Below are 24,853 nucleotides of genomic sequence, written 5' to 3'. Positions count from 1 at the left end.
TTGAAAAGGAAAGTTATATTCACTCCCTTCTATAGAAATAATTTGTTCCTGAAAGACGTCTCTAACCTCCGGCTTTTGACAGGTACTGTTTATGACAAGATGCGGTGTTTCTTGCCAGTTATCGTATTGCTCACAATAACTCTTGGGAACAAATGATGGCCAATGTTTCAAAAGAAAGTTTACGGAGTACAAAGCAAATACTTGACCTCTGAAGTTAGGAAACTCAAGTGCGAGAAATAAACAGAAAACGCGCATCCGCGCTGTAAGAATACAATCAGGAAAAAGGTTATAAAAGAAGAACGAGCCCGTTCTTCTTTAACTATACTTGCGACCTGCAGCAGGAAAAACAGCTTCTCCTGCGAGGTCCTCTGACCTCGCAGGCTCTTGATCGGCGCTGGGCTAAACACACTGACCTCGCAGGCTCTTGATCGGCGCTGGGACACTCAATCTGACCTCGCAGGCTCTTGATCGGCGCTGGGCTTCTCGGTAATAAATCCGGCGGGGACAACACCTTCCGCCATTACCTGAACTACAAAACCAATTGTCAAGCACCTTTCTGATGCAAGGGAGGAGCCTATATAGGAGCAGCCCGTTTTCCAGCCTTCCAACGCCGCATTGCCCTCTGGGACTTGTAGTCCGTCTGATAAGGACGCCCCATGCGACGTGCCTTTCTTCCGGCTGTGGTGGCGAAAGAAATCGCGACAGGGCCCGCTACAGTCCCCAACAGCAATTCCCCGCAAGCCTTTCCATGGCAGCATCGCCACCATGGAAAGGCCTTAAAAGGCACACATCCTAATATGGAAGGCGGTGCCTGCTAGGCACCGCTTCCATATTGTGGCCTAAGTCCGCCCGGCCGGTAATCGTAACGATTGCCGACCAGTGGAAAAGCGGCGGGCGCACTTTGCGTCCAATGATACCCCCCACCATTATAATATGGCAGGGGGTAAATGAGGTTACGATGGCGGGCGGATCGCCACCACTGGGCAGGGGTCGCGATCCGCCCGCCATCGTATTCAGCCCCTTAATGTTTCAATTTATTATAGAATGTTTTTTTATTTTAAAATATTGAAATATATATATATATATATTATTTTATATAATTTTAAAGTGTACAAATTAAATAAAGATAATAGTTAAGTATATGTATATGTATAAATTATGCTTGTGTGTTTATATTTTTTAATTAAGTTTATTTGAAATATGTAGGTAAATTGTATATTAAATGAAATTTAGTTTGTTAAAAATATATTAATATATTTTATTTTATATATATTTTTAATTAGATATTTTTTAATCTACATTTTTTACTTCAATATTTTTGTACTAACCTGTTTAAGTATAGGGAGTCAATATTTTTGCATTCTATGGGGGTCATTAGGATACCGGGCGGATCGACACCGCCCGTATGGCGGTGGCGATCCACCTGCTAAAAGCCACTGCCCGCATTGAAATTCCCCCCCGCCACATTACCATGGCGGGGGGGGACCCCGGCGGTCGGAAAGCCCGTCCTCCGGTTTTCCGCCCGGTCGAAGAGTCGACCGGGCAGAAAAGCTGTTAACATGGTGGCGGTGCCTGGGAGACACTGCCATCCATATTAGCATATCAGCGGGGATAGGTTATCAGTGGTTATACATTTTCATGCCATTAAAAAATACAGAAACAGTGTTCTTCCGGTGTATATGGAATTTTAATTTAATTTTAATTATTGCTTGCTTCCTGCACTGAAAGTGCATGTGCATAGATAGTGTGTGCACAGGGTATATGAGGTCCAAATACATTTTTACTGCACCAGAATGGACTACAATGTCAATAGCCTTCCTCATTAACTCTGGAGATTGTAATGATGCTTTCAGTACACCATATAGCAAGTGACAAGGATCTCTTACACTTCATCTCAGGTATCGATTTTGACTGACCATCATACAATTTTTTCACAGACGTAGCTGAATGACCACAAATACAACCAATATCACTCCAATCTTTATTGAACTTGGTAGGATCTTTTTTTAAGCAGCATTCCAAATGACACTGCGTTCCATCTTTACCAAACGTCTGGTGTCATTTTTTCACCACTATCTCAGATGCTTGAGGACAATATTCTTTTCACATATACCTGTCCATACAACTTGCATTGAATGTTTAAAGCTTGAGGTGTTTGCCAATTCATTTATAATCAATACTGACTCACTAGTAAAGGGGGCTGATATATCAAAGAATTTCACCCATTCCTTGTCTGTATGTAAATGTGATGGTACATGTTAGGAAAGATTCTTATGAAACCAGCCATTTTACCTAACAGTGAAATCAAATGTAGTGAAAATATCAAATATGATTTTGATATTTCCCGATTCTCTACAGTTTATAAAATTACTAAATAAGAGCTAAAACGTGAATCTTCTAAATACTGCATCTTTAGACCAAAGACCCCAAAACTGAAAACAGCAGAAGAGACAATGTTTTAGTGACATCCCTAAACAACAACACTCAAGCAGAATAATGTTAGCCCAGTCTTTCTTGATGCTACCTTGTATAACAAATTTACATTGTATTGGCCCCTTCAGGAGGAAATAAAAATGTCTCTCTGACTCATCTTTTCTTTCTTTGAATGGCACTTAGTTTGTAGTTGCAGAGGTGTTTTTTCAGTGTGTATATGTTTACACCGGTAATGACTATTTTCCTTTCAGTTGGGTTTTATCAGTCATTATAGGTTTAAACCTAAAACCAGATAACCTATTTATACTACTATATTAGTGACAGTGATATTAATGCCGCTATTTTTGGACTTACCATTATAGTATAAGGCAACAATATTTTTAACATCGATATTTATGTCACAATATTTTTGTATCTCAATATTTCCAGATACGATATTCTAGGGCATTCCATCTGCTCGAAGCAGAAATCCTCCCTGCTGGGAACCACCCTCCTACTGCCAATGGGTTAGCTGAGGTAGATCGCCTAGTTTGGCCACTTGCTCCCCTGTAGGCTCCAGGGCACCCCCTTATGGTCTGCCTCCTCCTGTACCGTGGAAACTTCTGGGGCAGGTTTCCCATGCCCCTCTTCCTTCTGGCAGGCATCTGCGTCACTCTTTCAGGTTCGAGGTCCTCTTGATACCCCTTACTGGCTGCCATTGACTGAGTGGTCACACACACCCACTCAGGCAGACCCAACATTTCTAGATGAGCGTTCTACCTTCTCCCAAGGGAAACTCTCCAGGTCATTGCCAAGCAGACAATTAACAGACATGGTAGGACTCACAACTACAAACACCACAAGGAGAGAGAGGGTCACAGGGATATTTAAAGACCTGCCCTGGTTACATCCCCTAATGTACTCATGTAAAACATAGAAAACCAGGGGGTCTTATAAGAAGCTACTTAGTCAGCTTCACAAGGCCAGACTCCTTAGTTAAGTGAGTAAAGTCACCAAGTCCTATATAGCCTCAAAAAGTAAGGGACGAACAGTAGACAAAAACAAGGACGTAAGTGATTGTCGGTGAGACTCAAAATAAGTCCGTGGATTCCCATCAATATATCGTGATGATCAATTTTCTCATTTGGTCCTCCAAACGTTGGGATGGTATGTCTCTTGATCATTGAGACTTTTGTCCATACCCACTGTACCAGACTGAAAAATGGGTCAAGCCCACAATCACATTCCGACCATGAGAAATATAATCAGTGGGAATAGTGCAGTGCACAAACAGAAGAAGAAGTGGTGAAATAAAATAGGGTGAAGAGTTCAGATAAGGAACTATTTTATTTAGGTACTGGCTCTACCCCTAATTAAAACCAAGAACAGGCAAAAAAACTGTTTCAAACAAATAAATGACAACGGGCCAACATGTTTCAGCCAAACGGGAAATCATCCCACGGCTTTCTTCAGGGCCTCTGCTCTATAATTTCTGCTACTGCAAAAAGTGATCATACTAACTTCAAAAACTCAGGTTCTGCCTGAGGCACCGACGGACAGAGCGGGGCCTCCTATTCCCTGAGCTTGGTCCAGGTGAGGTGAGGTCCGGTCCCCAGTCAAGCTGGATGTGAGATACACCACTTGAAATGGAGGAACAGTAACCCTTATACGTTTATTTGTATACTTTTTTGAAGTTAGTATCATCACTTTTTGCAGTAGCAGAAATTATAGAGCAGAGGCCCTGAATAAAGCCGTGGGATGATTTCCCGTTTGGCTGAAACATGGTGGCCCGTTGTCAGTTATTTGTTTAAAACTGCTTTTCAATTAAAATGCCTTCTAGGTAAAGAGGGCTATTTAAGCTTTTAATAAACAGACAGGAATGTTTGATATATATATACATTTGCTTTGGGAATATCGAGTTCTAACACCACCATCCTCAATCCATTTCGAAAAGCCAAACGTGTGCCTTTCTTTTGCTTTTAGTGTGTGCACAAATCTATAACATTTAGGGGCCTATTCCGATGTCAGACGGACGTGAGTCCGTCCGACATTGGCCAGGAGCTGTAACCGACTGACCTACTGTCGTCGGTTACAGCCCTGCTAGTACGATGCGACTGAACAGGGTTCGGTCGCATTTGTATACTTTACAATGCAAGCATGCATTCTGAGCGGAATGCATGCCTGCTTTGTAGAAAGCAGGGGTGCAGTTCATCCCTGCACCCTGTGGCCGGCACCCCAGGGGGCCTGCCACCGGGTGCAGGGATCAACGTGCCCCCAGGCCGCCATCTGGCGGCCTCACACCCAGGGGGGCCCTGCTGGGGGCGCCCAGAGACAGCTTCCGACTGCATTTTCGTGCCGGACAGACTGGCACAAGAAAGCAGTGAAAAGCTGCCATCGTACTCCCTCGGTCGCAAAGAGGCGACCGGGGGAGTACTGAGGGATTTCTGGACTGCGGACAGTCTCTCCGAGCCTGTCGTCCGCAATCGGGAAATCTGAGTCTGATTCCTTTCCAACCGAGCCCATCGGAATGGCTCGGTCGGAAAGGAATCCGGCAGGCAGTGACCGATTCGGTCGGAAGGGCTCCAGACATGGTTCGGAGTCCTTCCGGCCGAAATCGGAATCGGCCCCTAAATGCAGGTGACACTACACTACTAATAATCCTTCGGAAATTGCAACACCATTTTCTACCTCTTTTTTTCCGTTAGCTGTTTAAAATTAGCAAGCATTAGTCATTTCAGGAATAAAGAGTGCCACAGGTTTTTTCAGTCTTACTTGACAGCGCAGCATAAAAGTAGCTTCAGGAAACTCTACCTAAAGAGGGACTTTGGCACCTGACGTTAGGTCCCTCGAGTACAGCATCTAAATGGACAGAATTTGTGTGACTGCATCTAAAAACAAGCGTTTGCAATGCAATAGGTCTCGCATTTACATGAGTTTGAGCTATTGACATTGCAAATAACAATGTCTTTTTTTTTGTTTTCGTTTTTAAAACACATAAAATGCATTGTCAATTACAATGCCAATAGCTTAAACTCCCGTAAATGCAAGACCTATTGCATTGCAAATGGTTTTTAATAGTTGACTGTTACTTTCGTTTGCTTTCCTTTCTTTCTACCCTTTCCTGATCCTGTCTCTTTCTAGCAATCCTTGGCGAGGAGCAACCGGCGTCTGATCAACCCTATGAGCCCCACTCTTTTTATTCATTTTGTTGCATGTCAGAGAACAAAAGCAATAACCAAAACAACCGTACAGTCTTCACGATTAGCTGGGTGCTCAACAGAATAGCATCAATAAATTCAGGACATTCTATTTGCAGGCAAAGCCAGTGGAGGGCGGTGACCCTCACCACTGGAGGGGCATTTACGGCACCAAGAGCAGAACCCAGTGGGGGGGGGGGGCGGGGACAAATAATTTTTTTAATTAAAAATGTACTTACCTTGGTTTCGCTCTCCTTCGTCTTTTTCTTCTTTCTTCTTGGATGCCTTCAGCATGCCGACACCTTGTGGAGCCTCGGGCAACTCCCTTCTGCAAATCCTACGCAGCACCAGGATTGTCTGGAGTGGGCTACACTCCAGCAGGCACCCCAGAGCTGTGCCTGCTCTCCACCCAGCTCTCTGAGATAGTAAGGTGGAGAGGTTTAAACTGAGCACGTCAGGCTGGCCGTTGCAAGACAGTTGGCCAAATTGACTTGCGCAGTGTAAACTGGTGGAATAAGCACCACTTCCCTTCTGCCAGTCAGCAGCAATGCCCCGCTCCCAAAACCTGCTCGCGCTGGGAGCAGTGTAAAATAACACAGTCATTCATTTTATTACCGTTTTATCTTTCAATTTTGCTGCACTGGCAGCAGGGGGGGCGACTTTCCTCTGCCCTAATGGGGGGAGTAGGGGGACACCACTGGGTAAAGCATATGAGAGCTACATCATCCCCAGATGTTTAGAACACAGTGTTACATGGGCCCAGTTCCTCCACCCGGACCTATTCCGGCAGTTTTAATAGCCACGATAAGTTCACCAGCAACCCCATATCTTCTCCCCCTTCCGTGGGCAACCCTTAATCTGGTACACCGCCTTTTCTGACTATTGGCACCAAGCCATGTTTGTTTCCCAGACCGTGGCCCTAGGGAGCGTAGCGACGCCCCATGCAAATGCCACTTTTCGTTTAGCCACTCAGACTCCCACCATCAACCACAGTTTTTGGTATTTAGGCCACACCATCTCACCCTCGATATTAAGCAAGAGCCAATTCCCCTCCAGCGGGGCCTTCAGGTTTTGTACTCGTGCCATTATCCGAGTTACTCCCTCCCAGTAGGTCTGAATGATCGGGCAGGCCCAAAGTTGATGGAAGAAGGAGCCCTCCCGCCACAGCCCCTCATGCAGAGCGTGGAGCCAGCCCTTCCCATTTTGTGCAGGAGCACTCTAGAATAGTACGACCATTGTAGGATGCATAATGGAACCAACTAAAACCCAGCCCTGCTGAGTGCTATACCTTGATCATGAAATCTCTGCTGGCAAGTACCACTTATCCTCTGAATGAGTTGAAGCCATTTGTACGTTGACCCACTGTGTAATTACCTCCAGGTATGCAACTTTCTGGACATGGCTGCGTATTATATAGGCCTGGGAAGAATTTAAGCTATGCTGGCGTAATCTAAGAAATTTAAAGAATTTCATGCAGCGATTGATATACAAAGTTCCCCCAAATTACACAACTTTATGTAAATGCATACCATTCAGGGTAACAATTTACAGCAAACTGCCACGTGATGTAAACATTTACAGTGAATGCATGAGAAAAAGTGGCTGTTGTTAGGGTTGCTTTTGCTTTTTGCACTTTTTTTAGCAGGAAATGCAATCTCACCGCTAAAATATAGCACTGAGGGCCAGATGTAGGTAAATTTTATTTTCCGACCTCTTAAATACCGAGTCATACCGACTCGGTATTTCAGAATCGGAAAATGAGATGTAGATAAAAAATCGGTAACAATTACCGACTCGGAATCAGTCGGTAATCGTAATCGGTATTTACCGAGTCGGAATATACCTACACGGTAAAATCCGATACGGAAAAACCCAAACTTATCCACCGGTTCCATGGCCCATAGGAATGAATGGCAAGTCCCGACTCGGAAAATACCGAGTCGGAAAAAACCGACCCGGTATTTACCGTGTCGGTAATATCCGTCTCAGAATTTGAAACTGACAAACATGTGAGCCTGTGAACCAATCAGGTACTCCAACCACACCCAAATCCAAAGCCACAGGGGAACTAACCAATCAGATCCAAGCACCACACCCCAGTACCTGGGACAGGCCACGCCCATGCAGGTGCAGAAACCAACAGTCAGGAGAGCAGGAGGACAGAGTGTGGAGCAGCCTTTCCTGAGTCAAACAACACTGCAAGATGGAGAGTCAGGAGGCACAGAGAGAAGCTGCAGAGCGCAAAAGGAAGCAGAAGTTCAGCCAGGAAGAACTGCAGGTGCTAATTTCCGAGATTGTAAGACATTACGGCAAAATTTTCGGGAAGCAAACTCTGCATGTTGCAGAATCTATCAAACGCAGCACCTGGTTGGAAATGCAAGGCAAGGTAAATGCCATTGGTGTCACCCACCGTGACCTTGAAGACCTGAAAAAACGGTGGTATGACATCCGCATCATCACAAAGAAAAAACTTGCTGCCCACCGCAAGGAAAGTGCTGCAACAGGGGGAGGAAGAAACAGAGCCCCTAGACTCAGCGACATCGAGGAGATGGTGGCATCCACCCTTGAGAAGGAATGCATTCACGGCATCGGAGACGCAGACAGCTCAGCAAGAGGAGCAAAGAAACCAGGTAAGATGCAAGTACATTATCATTTACCCATTTACCTATTCCCCTCACAGGACAAATCAGACTCCACAACAGGTTTAACTAATGTCCTGCAATGCATCCTGGGAAATGTAGTCATGTGTAGATACCTCAGAGCAGTCAGCGTGCATTGCAGCAAGGGGAGCAACAGACAACTAGCATAGGCAAATGAGAGACAGGCAAAAGTGCAATAGAAGTGTGTTTTATCATGAGACACAGGTGAACAACTCCACTGACACAATGTCCATGTCTGTCCACAGGAGAGTCAATGCGCAGCACAGCAGAGGTTAGAGAGAAGAGGAGGGAAGGAGCCGGACCAAGCACATCACACGGAGGGAAGGACCAAGAGCAGGCAGCCCCGATACCTGAGGAGGCAACAGCACAAAATCCACAATCCCCTCTCCTATTCGGTAGTCAGGACACAGGAGCGGCTGAACAATCACCCACCCCCACAACACCATCCCCAGTGCTGGGAAGGGTAAGGTGCCATGATGTGCCCCCTCGCAGAATACTGGTAACATCATCGGAGGAGGAGGTGGAGGGTGACACACAGGACAGAGGCAACACCGAGCAGCAGCCCACTCCCAGAGTCACGCGGGCCAGTGTCCGAGGGCGACGGCCACGGGAGGTAGAGGATGTGCGTCAAGTTCAGGGTGTCTTCTGCGGACTGGAGGCCACCATGGTGAAAGTGCAGCGCCTGCAGGCAAAAGCGATGATGGGGGTTCAGAGGCAAACACGCACTACAAATAACAAACTGGAAGCAGTAGGCAAGGGCATAGGGGAAATGGCAGAAAGCATGCAATCTATGGCGTCAGGAATATCTGATATTACATAGTGCATGACTGTCCTGTGTGACAAATTGGACAGGGACCATTTAGAGAGACGCAAGGCCCGTGTGGATGTGCGTCAGCAAACAAAGGCCCTGAACAGGTTTGCCACTGCTACCACTGTGCTGTGCAGACGGTCAGTGACGATGCAGGATGCCATAGTGCAGTGCTGCAACAATTTAACTGAAGTTATGGCCAGGATGACCTCTGCTATGGAGCTCGTGCTCGCGCATCAGACTGGCACTGGAGGCGACACTTGTGCTGCGGAAAGCGAGGGGTCCACCAGCAGGAGTGGTGCAAGCACTCCTGTGCAAGACTTACGGAGGAGTGGCAGGCGTCGGGGAAGTGTGACAGGCCACAGTGAGAACATTGATTCACAGCCACAGCAGCCCCGCCCTGTGGCCCGTGCCCACAAACAATGACTTTGCCCTCCACCCGAGGCTGTAGTCACGGTGGTGTTAACCGTGACAACACACTCATGGAGTGTTTGATATTGTGAGCCCAATGTGAGCTATCAATGGTGTGGCGTAGTGAAAATTAAACTACTTACACAAAGTTACATTCATGCCTGTGTCTCTTTACTCACTCAGAAATATTGTTGTGTAACCTCTTCCCGTCTCAGTCTCCCATCTGTAGCTGCTGCTGCCACCATAGCATGGGGTTCTGCCTCCTCTGGGTCGTCATCGATGTCCTCATGATATGTGATCTCCACCTCTGTGCCTTCCTTGGTGGCGAGATTATGTAACATTGCACAGGTCGCTATTATTTTGCAGCAGATGATTGGGGTGTACTGCCGTGCACCTCCACTCTTGTGGAGGCAGCGAAACCTGCTCTTAAGGAGTCCAAATGTGCGCTCAACAACGTTTCGTGTAGATCTGTGAGCCACATTGTATCGCCTTTCACTCCTGGTGGATGGGTTGAGGTAGGGAGTGAGCACAAAGGACCGCAGGGCATATGCACTGTCGCCTAGGGGGGAGAAAGATAGACATTAATTGCAAGTACATGAGACGTAGATCTGATGTGAGTGTCATGGTGTGTCATTGTGATTTACCTAGCAGGTATCCATTTCCAAATTCTCCCGCAAGTAGGCGTGTGTATATTCCACTATTCTGGAATATATAAGAATCATGGGTACTTCCGGGGAACTTGGCTACGATGTCAGTGATGAGGTTCCCTGCATTACATATGACCTGGACGTTGATGGAGTGCGTCGATTTGCGATTCCTGTAAATGTGCTCTGTGGCTGCAGGTGGACAGAGTGGGACGTGGGTGCCATCGATGCAGCCTATCACGTGAGGGAAGTGTGCCAGTTGATAGAAGTCTGTCTTGGTTTTTGCTAATTCTGCTGGTGTTACAGGGAAAGAAATATAATGCCCCATCCTCTGCATCATGGCGTCAAGAAACCTCCTGAAGAAGCGGGACAGGCAGCCCTGGGACACGCCACCCACTGCAGCTATCACACTCTGGTAGCTCCCTGAGGCCAGCAGGTGTAAGCTACATAGCACCTGGACATGGGGTGGGATGGCATGGGCCCTGGGTGTTGGGTGGTCCAGGAGTGGGTGTAGGTCCCTGATCAATTTCTTGATGGTGTCTGGGTGTAGCCTGTACCTCTGCAGTATTTCAGGCTCTGTCAGTTGGAACAGTGTTATCCTCTGCCTGTACACTTGTTCATCCCTTTGCCATTCTCTCTCTCCTGCTGCCTGTAGTCTCTGCCGTCTTGCTATGATGTAAAAAGCCGCCATCATGGGTCCTGAGGTGCATTTTGGGACTTTTTTTATAGCCCTCCCTTGGTTACCACCTGCTTTCAATCCATGGTAAATACCGACTCAAAAATACCGTTTTTCTGCAGAATCGGTATTTTTGGGCTTACCTACATCTCCAAGGCCATTTTTTACCGTTTCTTATTTTCCGAGTCGGAAAATACGAACTCTGTATTTATGAATACGGTAGATTCCGCCACGGTAATTTTACCGTTTCATTATTACCGAGTCGGTATGTTTCCGATCTCGTGTTTTCCGATTCGGATATTTATGTTCTCCTACATCTCATTTCCTGGATTCCGGTCGGTAACGGCCGATTTTACCGTTTTTCGGCCGTTACCGACCGGTAAACGCCTACCTACATCTGGCCCTGAATGACATATTTGCCTTTTGTATAATTCCAGGATATTTTGCCAAAAGTTTGCATAATTACATGCAAGCAAATAAAGTAAATTCCACACACCTCTTGTATTGTGGACAGTGGAAAGAAAACACACCCTTGAAGTGGTCTACTCAAGCCGAAATCTATTTGTGAGAATTAAGCAGCCATTGAATTTTGCATCAGCCTTAGTTATGCTAAACCTTTCACTTTGTATTGCAATTAACACAATGGATTTGCACGGGTACAGAGTCATGGGAATCAGAAAAGTCCCACTGCTACTAATCTTCAATTCTCGACCAAGTCTTGGCTGGGCTCCCATCATGTTTACGATCTGTGACAGCTGCTGCAAATCTTGTTGAACATCTGAAAATATTGGGTTAAGTTACCCTTTAACTGTTGCTGTGCTGTATCGTTGCTACTGCACATGTAACCAAACCCCTTGCGGACTTAACCGATGTGCCTATTATTGACTGTAATCTTACATATTTTGTTGACGGATCATGTCTCAGAAATAATGATGTTGTGTCCTGGTAGCCAGTTATGCTGTATGACTTTGCATCAAATTGTGGATAGTTGTCACCCACCAACTATTAAAACATTGTACAGAGACTCTAAGTATGCATTTGGAGTAGGTGTGTGACTATGAGCTTTTATGGATGCAAAGGGGTTTCTTAGAATTTGCCAGAAGCCCTATTAAAAGTGGACAGTATGTCCCAAATCTTTTGACTGCCTTACAGCTGTGTAAAACGGTAACAGTGGTAAATATGCTGCGCACCAACATCCCTGTGATGATGTTTTAGGGCTAACACCATAGTTGATTCAATCACTAAAAAATGCTGCTTTGTCTAGAAATGCTGATGTTACTATGTATTTTATGAGAACTGAGTTATTTCCTCTACCAAATCTAAAGGATTTGACTCAATTACAGGAACAAGCTTCCGAAAGTGAAAAAGAACCCTGGACCACGCAGAAATGTCAAAGGGTGTGGAGAGAGAGTGGCGGGCGTGTAGTTGCACCAGAATTTCAGCTCCCCAACCTCACCAGATTGTGTCATACAGTAGCCCATGCAGAGGCATAATGCAGACCCTTGAAGCCTCTGCAGTGCAGGGGGTGGGCCCAACTCTTCAAGGGGGCCCATCCAGCCTATGGTTAATGAATATCTATGAGATATGGAAGACTTAGGAGCCCCTCATCACATTCTGCAGGGGTACCCCATCGTTTTGCGTTATGCCACTGAGCCCATGTCAGTAGGGATGTTCATGATTCATGCAGCAGCAACTCATTGGTATGCTCCCTTCTTTTCTTTCATAGCCCAGAACTATTGCCAGTTCTGTGCCATCTGTCTTTCACACAATGTTGGAAAAAGGATTAAGGTCCTTCCCACTGCCCACTCTCCATCTTGAGCCCCTTTGTGCACATCTAAATGGACCAAATAACAAAATGTGCAAATTATATTTACGTCCTAGCTATTGTGTGTATGTTCTCAGGATGGGTGGAAGCAAAACTCTGTGCCCATGCAGATGCCCTTACAGCATTAAAGTGGTTACTTAGAGACGTTATCCCTCATTTCAGAAACGGTAACAGATCACAAGGACGACGGGGCACACTTCATGTCAGCAACAGTATAGGCTGTCCTCAAGGCTTTATGGGTAGATCAGTGTTTCCATTGTGTACATCACCTAGAGTCAACAGGCAAAGTTGAAAGGAATTACAGTACCCTCAAAAACAAGATAACAATGAAATGCTCAGAGATAGGTCAAATAGCTCAATACCTTGCCATTATTATGGTCCCTAAGAGCGATTTATTGCAAGAAAACAAGAGCCATATGAAATAACCATGGGCAACTAATGCTGTTGGCCTCAAATCCCCCATCTTTACTGGCAAATATACACTTGAATGATGATGTAGTCAACAATATTGGAAGAAAACGTATACAGTATACAATGTCTTTAAAGTTTATATTCTCAAGAGCAAGCAATCTTGCCAGAGTGACTGACCAAGGTCAGCCACTCCCTCCAGCCCTGTGACTGGGCATACATGTGCAAGCACCAAAGGAAGACCACACTGGGATCTTGCTTGTGTTGTCCTACCAGATTCTGCTCATCACAAACACAGCCGTCAAATATCATGGTTTGGCAATGTAGAATCATTATTTCCCAACAAGCAAGTTGCCCTTTTTTTTTTTTTTTTTTTTTTTTAGAGTTTTATATAGCGCGAACTAGACCCGAGACATCGGGTATCAGAGCGCTTTACACGAGCAGGCACCAGTTTTGTTACAGATTAACACATTCACTTTTTTCTGTTAAGCATGGGAAGATGAAGTGATTTGCCCAGAATCACAGGATGTTGAGTGTCGTTACCGAGACTCGTACCCGATTCCCTAGCTTTGAGGTCGACTGCTCTAGCCGTAAGGCTACATCCTCTCCTCTCTTCCTAGGTAAAAGGGTGCTCCTGCTTTTGCTTCTGAACCTGTGCCTGGACCTGAATCCCCTGCCAGAACTGTGACTGCTGTGGCTTAGGTCTGTGCCGCAGGGTCAAGTGCTTTATGTCCACCTATTGAGCCACCTCCCCTACCACTACGAGATGATGCACCCACAGACTCTTATTGTTATCATCGTCGTCCAAAGTAAGTGATACCTTCCCAGTTCCCTTTGTGGCTCTGGCCTGCTATCTTTACCACTGCTCTGATCATCTGGTTGGTGATGGGATATATCCTTGCTGCAAAATGGAGAGTTCTTCCGCAGTGGAAATGAACTGAATTTTCCTTGCACTGAGCTACTGGTCTGCTGCACTGGTAACGCCTATGACCTCATGCTGGGAAATTAATTCTTCTTCTTGTTGGATTTGCATACACATGCGTGTTGATGTGGCAGATAGCATTCCTTTGACCGGAGTACCCATCAGTTAATATGGCACTTGCTTTCATTGTTTCTATTATGGGCACCAACTGCCAGAGTGTGGGGGCATCTAACCTACTTCCTATTCAGGCTTTGAAAAGTTTAACAGTACTTTGAACCAGAACATGCCAGCTGTGACTCATCTTGTAATGACTGAGCAAGGATTTACTTGCAAACACAGAGAAGCAAATATCTCCAGAACTTCTGTGGGACATAGCAAATATGAATTAACCACAGAGAATATTCATTTTGAATTACCTACTTTTGAGTACTGCCTTCGTGAGGAAGACAGTACTCGAAAGTAGACAATTCAAAATTAATATTATTTCATAAACACCACCAGCACGTAGCCTACCCTTGGCTGCCATTAGATCTGACTGGGACTTCCCATCCAGGATACATTGTTCCTGCTATGTGACACTTTGATCATACATTCGAACTGGGTTCTCCAATGTCAGTCCTGGAGGGCCTGATCCATGCCAGATTTTTAGCATTTCCACATTTAGATAAATGTAGTTATCTTAAAAATCTGGCATGGATCCGGCCCTCCATGGCGGACATTGGAGAACCCTTCTTTAGAACAAAGGAGGGGTAAGCAGGCTTTTTCAACTACTACTAGATTTATTTCTGCCTTAATTCCCATGCACATAATGGCTGTTGCTATAAATAAAATAAGATGAAATGTAGAGCACTTAGAAGACATTACTACTGAAACAGCTGTAGGATTAGTGGCTGACCAACTAGAAACCCATGCTAAAATGCTAATTCAAAATAGAATGGTATCAGATTACCTTTTAGCAGCGGGGGGGGGGTGTCCTTGGTATGTATTGCATGTTGCACCCATCTTCTCAGCACTTACTTTAGCATACATAAACAGATATATAATAAGGAAAATGCAAAAAAACTACACAAGATATAGAGTGGGCCCGATCTATGTTCCAACAGCATCTGGACATGTTTGGGATGAGTGTTTGTACTCTGGAGAATTAAAATGTTTGAATCAATTTTAGCAATCATTAATTTTAATTGTGGTTTTGTTATACATACCAATAAAATTAATAATTTGCACCATACCCCGGGGCAAAGCAGTGTTGCGTATTCTACCAACCCCAACAGAACCCAGCTTGAAGACTGTATAAGTGTATCCGAAGACCCCTTCTGCTGGAGTTCGGAGTGAGGCTAGCTCCACTGCAGAGGGCAAAATGGAGCCACCCCATGGACTGATTAATACTTGGCGCAGCTCTAGGGGGGGTCTCTCGAGGGATTATCACCTACGTTCCCTCAAAGTAATGTTATGTGCATGATAAAAAAAGAACCACAAACTGGTGTTCTAGCACTCTATTCGACCTGCAAAAATAGTGCAACAATTATTTTGACTCTTCCACTACACACAAGATAAGTTTAGTTAAGTGGAAGAACAGTGCGTATATTATATACTTAACATCTCGACGTTGACGATGCAGTGGAAGATACTATAGTAGATGCAATATTTGTGTAGGTCGATATGGCGACCGTGGTAATGTGACACCCAGTCCTGTAAAGCACGTAGGGAGACGGAGCAACCTACCTAACCATCCTACAATGAACTGTGCATTAGGGTCCTGATCTGGAAAACATGTAGCAACATTGGGCTTTATGCGTGGTTGGAGGGGGGGTTGCAAAGACTTCTACTAGCTCTACATACACATCTTTTAGTGAACGCAGTGTCCTTGAGTGCTGTGACACATAGAAGACCCACACAGACATGGCCCTTTGTTGTGAGTCGCCTCCAAAGTTACAGATGACGCTGCAGTTTCAGATCTTTCGAAGTCTGCGCTACCTCGTTCAGTGCGCTGCTTCCCGTGGGAGCCGTGGTCTAGCCCAGCTCCCTACCAACGCCCCTGTCCGCGACCGCGGCGCCCTGTGATCTTGGGTAACTCGTACTTTCTTCCTGCGCCTCAGTTCCCTCATCTGCCAAAACTAAACGAGCACAATGCCCAGTGGGTGTGAGGCGCCGGACGCGCGAGCGTGGGAGAGACAGCGATGCTATCGAGCCGGATGGCTCCCGCGCGTCGCGGCTTCGAACAACAGGGATACTGATCCCATTCTGGGTTCGCGGCACCGGCTGAAAGAAAGGCTTTCACTGGGCTGGGGCTGTTTATCTTAGCGGCTGTTTTTAGGCCGAGCTGTATCCACTTCTACCCACCCAGGCGTCAACGTGTCCCGGCTTTGTAGGCCGCTGACTCCATAGCTAGGGTGACTCGGTTTTGAGAAGCAAAAAACCGGGCAAGGTCAGACATAAAAGTAGGACTAAAGTCTTTAGTGTTATTTTTATGTCTGGCCTGTCCCGGTTTTTGCTTAGCCATGCAAATGCATATATGGTTGTTTGTGTGTGTGTGTGTCTTGCTAGGGTGCCTATAGTTTTTATATTTCCATCAGTTTTTATTGAGATTTATAGAGACTGTACACGCATTACACCAGTGCATACCTTGACACCGTACACTGAATTGCACATAATCAGTCTGTATAACAAAGCTCGGATGAGGAGTGGTATATGTTATTGTGAATGAGTGTAGAGTCAACCAACTACTGTTGGCACCGAAGCTGAAAGATTACACTGCACCATCCGGCAGCCCCATAAACAATATTACATATAATAAGAAAGACAAAAAAGCCTGCACTTTAGGGGCTGCAAACTTTTTCCCAATAAAAAAAGTTTTGACTAGCCAAAGGAAGAGAACTGAAATTTCAAGTTATCTAACAGCACACATGCATCCCAGTTTCTTTGCATTCTGGGAGCTGTATTCCTGTGTTTGTAATGACAGAGGTATACTACAAGTATCAGAAAGGAATGTACAAAAAAAGAAATGGATAACTTACGATGGGGAGCAAAAGGTGGGGGGAGGCGCCCATGGGCCTGTGATGGGAATGATTTGCATTAATTGGGAATATAAATAACTGAATATATGGAATTGTGCATACCTCCGACACCCATCCAATGAAATGCACACTTTTCTTATGGTGTGATGCGGAAATGCACCCTCTCCAATGGTGTGATGTGTGCCAGGGCCAGGTTAACTTTGGTGGATGGGCTCCTGTGACCTGGATTCACCCCTCTTTAAATTTAAATCCTGCTGTGGGAATGGGGCGAGGGAGCACAAACGGCCCTTCAAAGAATTGCCCATAGTTCCCCGGTGAGATTGTGAAGTTGCACTACACTGTCTTTAATGTGCGCTCTCCAACTGGGAGTGACTGCAAAACTGGGACGTCTATCACCCCAAATTCTGCTAAAGCACCCCACTGCAGGCTTGCATCATCAATTGCTATTCCAGTACCGAGTTCTCATGCACAGCTCTGTCAGTGCACCCCTTGCTATTCCAGTGCTGAGAACTCACACACTCTGCCTCTGCCAGGGCACCTGGGTCTAGGCCAGCAGCAGCCCCTGCATTTGCATTGCTGAAACTAACATATAAGTCTAACAATGCACCCCAACGCCTGCTGCTATTTCACTACTGAGACCACAAACATAGCTCTGCCAATGCACCTCTATATAGGCCAACAAGATGTCGCTGATTTCTTTTCCAAGTGCTGAGAAACGCATGCTGTGCTGCGGGGGCATCTGAGTACAGACCTGCAGGACGCCACGTTTGCCAGAGCTCCATCGTCCATTCGTCACTTCATCCTTCAAGTATGTATCTGTCTGCACTCTTTCAAAATTAATTTTTCTTTCAGTGCTCATAATGATAATGACATGTCCTTTATCACAAAATAACATTTTCATCCCTGACGCCTAAAAACATAAGGGTCCCTCTTCAAAAAGGGAAATCCAGTGGTAAGCGTTAGTTAGTTTATAACTGAATTTGCCGTTTTTACACCTGTCAGCAGGGCTTTGAGTGGGATGAAAAAACAGGGGGGTCTCTCAAAGGAGCTTGGCTTGAAATATTTATGCTAAAAATCTTTGCTCAACATATGGTGCCACCCGATTGGTATTTTGTTGTTGCTTCTGTTATTACCTTCACATAATACAAGTGGCATTACACCTACAGCAAGTCAGGACTATTGGCTTTGTCAACGGTAGTTAGTTGGATAAGATACATATACTACATGCATACAACTGTGGCTTCGTTGTATATAATATTGAAAATGCTTTAGTTCCTGCCCGAGATGTTGTAGCGTACTGGCTAGAGCTGCCAATTTTGGAGCTGACGGAGCAGGTTTGTGTCTTAGCCTCGGCTCAACATCCTGTGTTTCTGGGCAAATCACTTAATCGCCTGTGCCTACCGAAAAATAAATTAATAGGTAATTGTTAGTGCTCTGTAAAGTACTTCGAGTTCTGCAACAGAAAAAAAGTTACATCAAAAACAGTGAACTGCTGCAGAGTTAAGATTATTTGTCCATTCTGAGAGTGAGGACGAAAATGGAGAGCCAGATAGTGACCCGTCTCTGCACCTGCTGTAAAAGAACTGCCAGGTGCTCAGCACCGACAGGACCCGGACCAGTTAAAGACCTGCTTGTTAGGAATGCTCAAAGGGGTTCCAGGCAGGTGTAAGCCCTGTTACTAGCTAGCCTAGCCTGTGTATAAACAAAAAGGAAAATAATTAAATAAAGGGTTTATAAAGGTGGCGTGTGTCTAATACGTCTCTTGCGTGTTGCGTCACTGCTTAGTTCTTTGCAGCAGGCGGGCTCGGGTACCGTAAAGAATAAAGAAGGCTATTTGCACACCTGCAGTATCAATATTTGCATTGCTCCGAGTATCAGCCTATCATGGTGCTTTATCAACGTCCAGCTACCAGCACCAACCTTCCCGAAAACCGATAACCACCCAGGACGCGATAAACACTCAAACCTCAGAAGGTGCTCCGGAGGCGACGCCGCTCGGCACGTAGGGACGACGGAAAGAGAAGAGAGACTCAGAGCAGCCTGTCACTCGTGGGGAGATCGGGAGAGCCCAACAAGCAAGTGCATCTGACACACTGGGTCAAACCCGCTCGGATATCACATTGCACTAGGCAAGTGCGTGGATCTGCTCCATCTTTAGCAAGAGGCTTTCAGGGTCAAGCCTGATATACAGCTGACTCCTACCCAACACTACCATCATCTTATCATTTTCTGGACTCTGGCCTAAAATTAAACTGACTTTATTCCAGCACTAAGCCATTTTAAAAAGAAGGTAGATGGGCAAGGTACAAGCTGTGCCTCAATCCTTCTAACATTTTAAAAGAGTTGTACCCGACATAAACACTGACTCTACTTCAGCCGCACAGGCCTTTCAGAGATGAGCTTGACATGTTATATTTTAATTGCATTTATATAGCACTTACTGTCTCTGACGAGATGCTGAAGCTCTTTGTGCCATGGAGCAGGCTGTCCCAGAGTCCAAGATCAGTGGTTAATTGTGTTCATTGATTATTATTGGTTATTGATATTAGTCTTGCGCCTTCAAGGACACCATAAGAGTTAGGTATGATCTAAATGTGGGGGCAGTGTAAGTTCATGCAGGTGAGTGTTGGGCTCAATAGGTAAGGCAGCAAGCCCGGTTCTAGCGGGTGGGCCGGGTGGGCCAGGCCCACCCAAACATGAGCCTGGCCCACCTAAACAGGAGCCTTGGCCCTCGCTATACTGCCCACCAGTATGGATGATGTGATTCCTACACCTTGTAATCCTCATTGGTTAATGTGACATTCCCTGTAGACTGATTTACATAATTGTATGATTCATTGTCTCTGTATAATGTGTGCGTGGTGTAAAGTACTGACACACACTACACTGATATGAGTAGCACTGTACAACAAATGAAATGCATATGAGAGAGTGGCTACGTAGAGATGAGGGCACTGGAGGAGGGTGGCAGTGAGAAAATCAGAGGAGGAGGTCCATGGGGGGGGGGGGCGACGGAGAGATGAGTGGCACTGGTGGAGGGTGGTAGTGAGGGAGTCTGAGGAGGAGGTCATGAGGGGTAGGGGCTACAGAGAGATGAGGGGCAGTGGTAGAGGGTGGCAGTGAGAGAATCCGAGGAAGAGGTCATGGGGTGGAGGGGGAGCTAGGGAGAGATGAGGGGCACTGGTGGCGGGTGGTAGTGAGGGAGTCTGAGGAGGAGGTCATTAGGGGGAGAGGCTACAGAGTGATGGGGTACTGGTGGAGGGTGGTAGTGAGGGAATCAGAGGGGGAAGTCAATAGGGGGGGGCATGGAGGGATGAGGGGAACTGTTGGAGGGTGGCAGTGAGGGAATCTGAGGAAGAGGTTATGGGGTGGAGGGGGAGCTGGGGAGAGATATGGGGCACCGTTGGAGGGTGGTAATGAGGAGACTGAGGAGTAGATCATGAGGGGAGGGGCTACAGAGAGATGAGGGGCACTGGTGGAGGGTGGCAGTGAGGGAATCCGAGGAGGAGGTCATGAGGGGGAGGGGCTATGGGAAGATGAGGGGCCCTTGTGGCGTTTGGCAGTGAGGGAATCCGAGGAGGAGGTAGTGGGAGGGGCTAAGGAGCGATGAGGGTTACTGTTGGAGGGTGACAGTGAGGGAATCCGAGGAAGAGGTGATGGGGTGGAGAGGGGAGCTAGGGAGAGATGAGGGGCACTGTTGGAAGGTGGTAGTGAGGAGTCTGAGGAGGAGATCATGAGGGGGAGGGGTTATGGTGAGATGAGGGGCACTTGTGGCATGTGGCGTGGCAGTGAGGGAATCCGAGGAGGAGGTCAATAGTGGGGGCCATAGAGGGATGAGGGGCACTGTTGGAAGGTGGTAGTAAAGGTATTTACGGAGAAAGAGGTTATTGGTGTGGCGCCAAAAAAGACTTTCGCATCAGCACTGAAGCCGGCCCTTTATTGGCCTTACTGTTTTTGTTTATTTAATTAGCAGTCGGGTCATAAGGGCTACTGTGGAACATACTTTAAAGTGCGTGCTCATTATATTTACTGCTATATTCAATGTTTTAAGTTTGAAGGTGATTTTACTAATGTTTTTATCGGGAAAAATAAAAGTGGAGCCCGATGGTGCCTGGTATGGGGTTGGGGCCCAAGGTCAGCTGTGAGATAAGGTGCATTGGAGAGGAGTGGGTATAATCAAGCCTGTAAGGGAGTGCTATGCAGAGTCCAGGGTCAGGTGGAGGTAGGTATGAAGAGGGATTCTCCCTGAAGGCTCCCACAGAGGAAGCCCGTGAAGTGTCACTTGCCTGATACTCCCACCTCAGAAACCACCTCTTCCCATCAAAGGAACATTACATGGAAAAAATACTTTTGAGAGTGATAATATTTAGAAAGAGATTTGGAAAAGAGTGCGTTTTACTGGGCCTTGTAAGGCTAAGAAGAGATAAAGGAGGGCCCTGAAGCAGGTCTGGCTAGACATATATCCGGCAAATCGAGCCCGCAGTGGCCCACCCAAATGCACCCTTGGACCACCCAAATAAAAATTCCTGGAGCCGGGCCTGTAAGGCAGAGGAGGTTAGGTATTTTTAGGGCACAGAGGTATAACTTTCAAAAAAAGCAGAGGCTGTGATGTTTGAAATCCAGTGGGAAATTTTCAGAATGAAAATAACAGGGATGAAGACAAACAAGCTTGTGACTTGGAGTAGGCTGTAGGCAAAGGATGACAAGTAAGGAGAGGGTAATTCTAAAGAGAAAAGTGGAAACAACAATTGCAAGTTTTAAGTCAACGTCCCGTTTTCACACATGGTGGTTTCAGGAATATAGAGAAGGTTTTTTGAGGGAGCAGATCATCCGAGGATGGCAAACTGTTGACATTGTTTGTGCATGAACTGCTGAAGCCCTCCAGCTCACCTGTCGGCGCCGCCATGATGTAAACTGTAGACAACCACGCTTTAGACTGTGACACAAGATTAAATACTTTTCTGAGTAAACAAGCATGATGTAATACCCCAGTGGTGGTACGGCTGTAGTTCCACAGATACACCCATTCTGCTCTGACTGTGTGTCTATGATGCCTTCAAGTGTTAACCCATTTGGCACCATTTGCACTTGCTTTGTATGCCGTGTTTATTGCTACTGTGTGTGACATTTTAAAGCTTCAAAGCTCGGGAACTCTGAACAGGGAAAGCAGTTTTACAGCTAGCTTAACATGGGGGTACAACAGAAGATGCAGGCCTGGGAGATGCACACGGGAAGAAGGCAGTGTAGAGCAGAACTGTAGGCTAAAGGGAAATGCAGTCTATGAGAGAAGTAGAGATTGCCTCTTAAATAGGGGGCGGAATGCAGGCTGGGGCTCACAAATTTAGAAGACTCGAAAGTGAAGATAATGTATTTACAGTAAAGAGGAAAGGGCAGAAGTGCCAGTGGAAGGCGTCTCATTGGATGGATTCGGCCACCGAGTGGTTAGACTGAAGTGTCATTGGTTGAAGGGATGAATCTTGTGGGTTGTGTTCCAGGTGCTTCAGGCATAAAAGGAGAAAAGGAAGCCCTTGTCAGAACTCCGACACTGCGCAACATAATTGCAGTAGTAATTTATGCTCGGAAATTGACTAAATTAGGACAGTTTTACCACCTACCCAACTCTTCTTCCTTGCAGTGTCTCAATAACAATTCCTACAAAACTAGCAGGATACAGCAGCAACCTCTGTCTTGTCAGTTCGCACACCTTATTCTGCAATTCCTGGCCTGGTAGGAGCTTGAAAGGAGAAGAGCAGAAGCCACCTTGGGAGGACCACAGGGGGTTTAGGGAAGTGGTGAAGAGGGGCACTTCCTTCATGTTCTCTGAGTCAGTTTAGGGTTAACCTTTACAGAGGCCCACTGTCTTGTGATTGATGCTATCTCAATCATAATGGACTTTGAGGAAAGAGTCTCACAGATGACAACTACAACGTCGCCGGCTGCCCTGGGAACCTTTTCAGCGGTCACCTAAAATATGCTGATTTGATGTATTATAACTGAGATGCTTCCAACTATTACATCAGAGCGCTTTGCACAAGCAAAACAATATGTAAAATATAACGTGTATTAAATAATCCAAATATTAAAGCAAAACTAACAGAGAGTTGACTGAAAGAGAAATGGCCACTGGTTTGATTGATTAATCATTCAATCAGATAGCTTTATTCGAACATTAAATATGATCATAAAAGCAAAGGCATAAAATCACACTTAATTTTAAAACCATTAAAACGATGCATTCAAATCCTGGCCTTGTTACATCTTAAAATCAATAACCCGTGTGATTATTAACACAAAGAGCGCTTTTAAGAAATGATCTAATGCTAAAACAAATCAGTGGTGAGCTCACAGTCTGTAAGTTAAATAGGGCAGGTCTACATTTGGTTAGCCCTGAACCTCTCAATGCTGGGATTAGAAAGCGTCTTGTATAGCAAGAGTAAAATCTACAGAAAAATACAAAATGCAACAACCTCTGTGGAGAACACTCATTGCTTGGGCAAACAAGGATGGAAGAGAATTCATATTGCCCAAGGGGAAAACGCAGCTGCTATCTAATATACCCAAGCCTGAATCATCTAGTTAAGAGAACCCTGTCATAAGTGCTAGTCACAAACTCCAGGTATGGCTCGAGCCCTAGAGTGGTTTGGATTAAAATGTAATCCTTATTCTGGGTTTTAGTTTTCCTACTCCTTTTCTCACTCTCTCATTTCGAGAAGCAATTGTTTCAACTGGGATCCGTCATACCTGTGCTGCCCTTACGGCCTAAGATAGCAATTCAGGCTATTCAATAAACAACACATCTCCTTGATGTAAGTCAACCAAGGAATTTGGAGACCCATTCTGCAAGATAAACAGTCCTCAATAATATCACTATTAAGCAGGGCTTGAGAATTGCTCCATACAGAGCACTAACCCTGGGAAAGCACTACGCTACGCTCGCGTAGTTTGCGAAGTTTGCGCAACTTCGCACTACGCGAACTGCACGTAGAACAGTGCAAACATGTGTTGTGTAGCGTAGTGCAGCGGTCATTTTTTGCTTGCTCGCGGTCCTCAACGTCAAGTTGGCGACCATGAGCAAGCAAAATGACACGCTTTCGAGACTTTTTCCTTGTTCGCGATCAGCAACATCAAGTTGCTGATCGCGAGCATGGAAAAGAAACCTCCCGGCGAGATTCTCAACGCGGGGAGGTCAGGTTTTTCATTGCGAGTGGTCGCGCATGCTCGCGATCGCTCGCGATGAGAAACTACCAGTCCGCGTTGAGAAAGCTGCAGCTCGAGTAAAAATCTACTCGAGCAGCAGAAAAGTACAGCTCGCACTGTGCAAGATGCTGTTTTCAATGATTGCACAATGCCGGATGCTTGCCCGCACTGTGCAATCATTGAAAACGACATCTTGCACAGTACGAACATGCTACCACGCAGTTCGCATAGTGCTACGTGTAGCTCGCGTAGTGCGAAGTGCATTTTCCGAAGCTACGCGTAGCGCTACTTCGCGAACTACGCCCACCCCTACCACAGTAGTAATGAGGCCAAATTAATGTTATCCTCAACATTCTCCAAGCCAAGCTCCTCACGCAATATAAAACTTGGGCTGCTTGGTGGGAGGCCTAAAAGCCTTCTGCATACTCTGTTTTCCTCCACTTGGAGGCTGACCATCTTTTTGTAGCCCCATATTCTCGAGCCATAAGTTATAACCGGTAGACATTTCATCCTATAAACTTCTAAAAAAAATGACAATGGGTTTCTTGCCAAGTAAAGAAGCCGGGTTAGAGGTGAACCCAATACAATTAATAAAACGGGTTCATGGCTTGCCCTGGATGCACAAGCGAAACCGGAACCCTACAAATCAAAGTGACCCCAAGATAAGAAAATGTAT

The sequence above is a fragment of the Lissotriton helveticus genome, chromosome 3_1, assembly GCF_964261635.1.
Source record: "Lissotriton helveticus chromosome 3_1, aLisHel1.1, whole genome shotgun sequence".
NCBI classification, from domain to species: domain Eukaryota; kingdom Metazoa; phylum Chordata; class Amphibia; order Caudata; family Salamandridae; genus Lissotriton; species Lissotriton helveticus.
Note: the sequence above shows the minus strand (reverse complement) of the source record.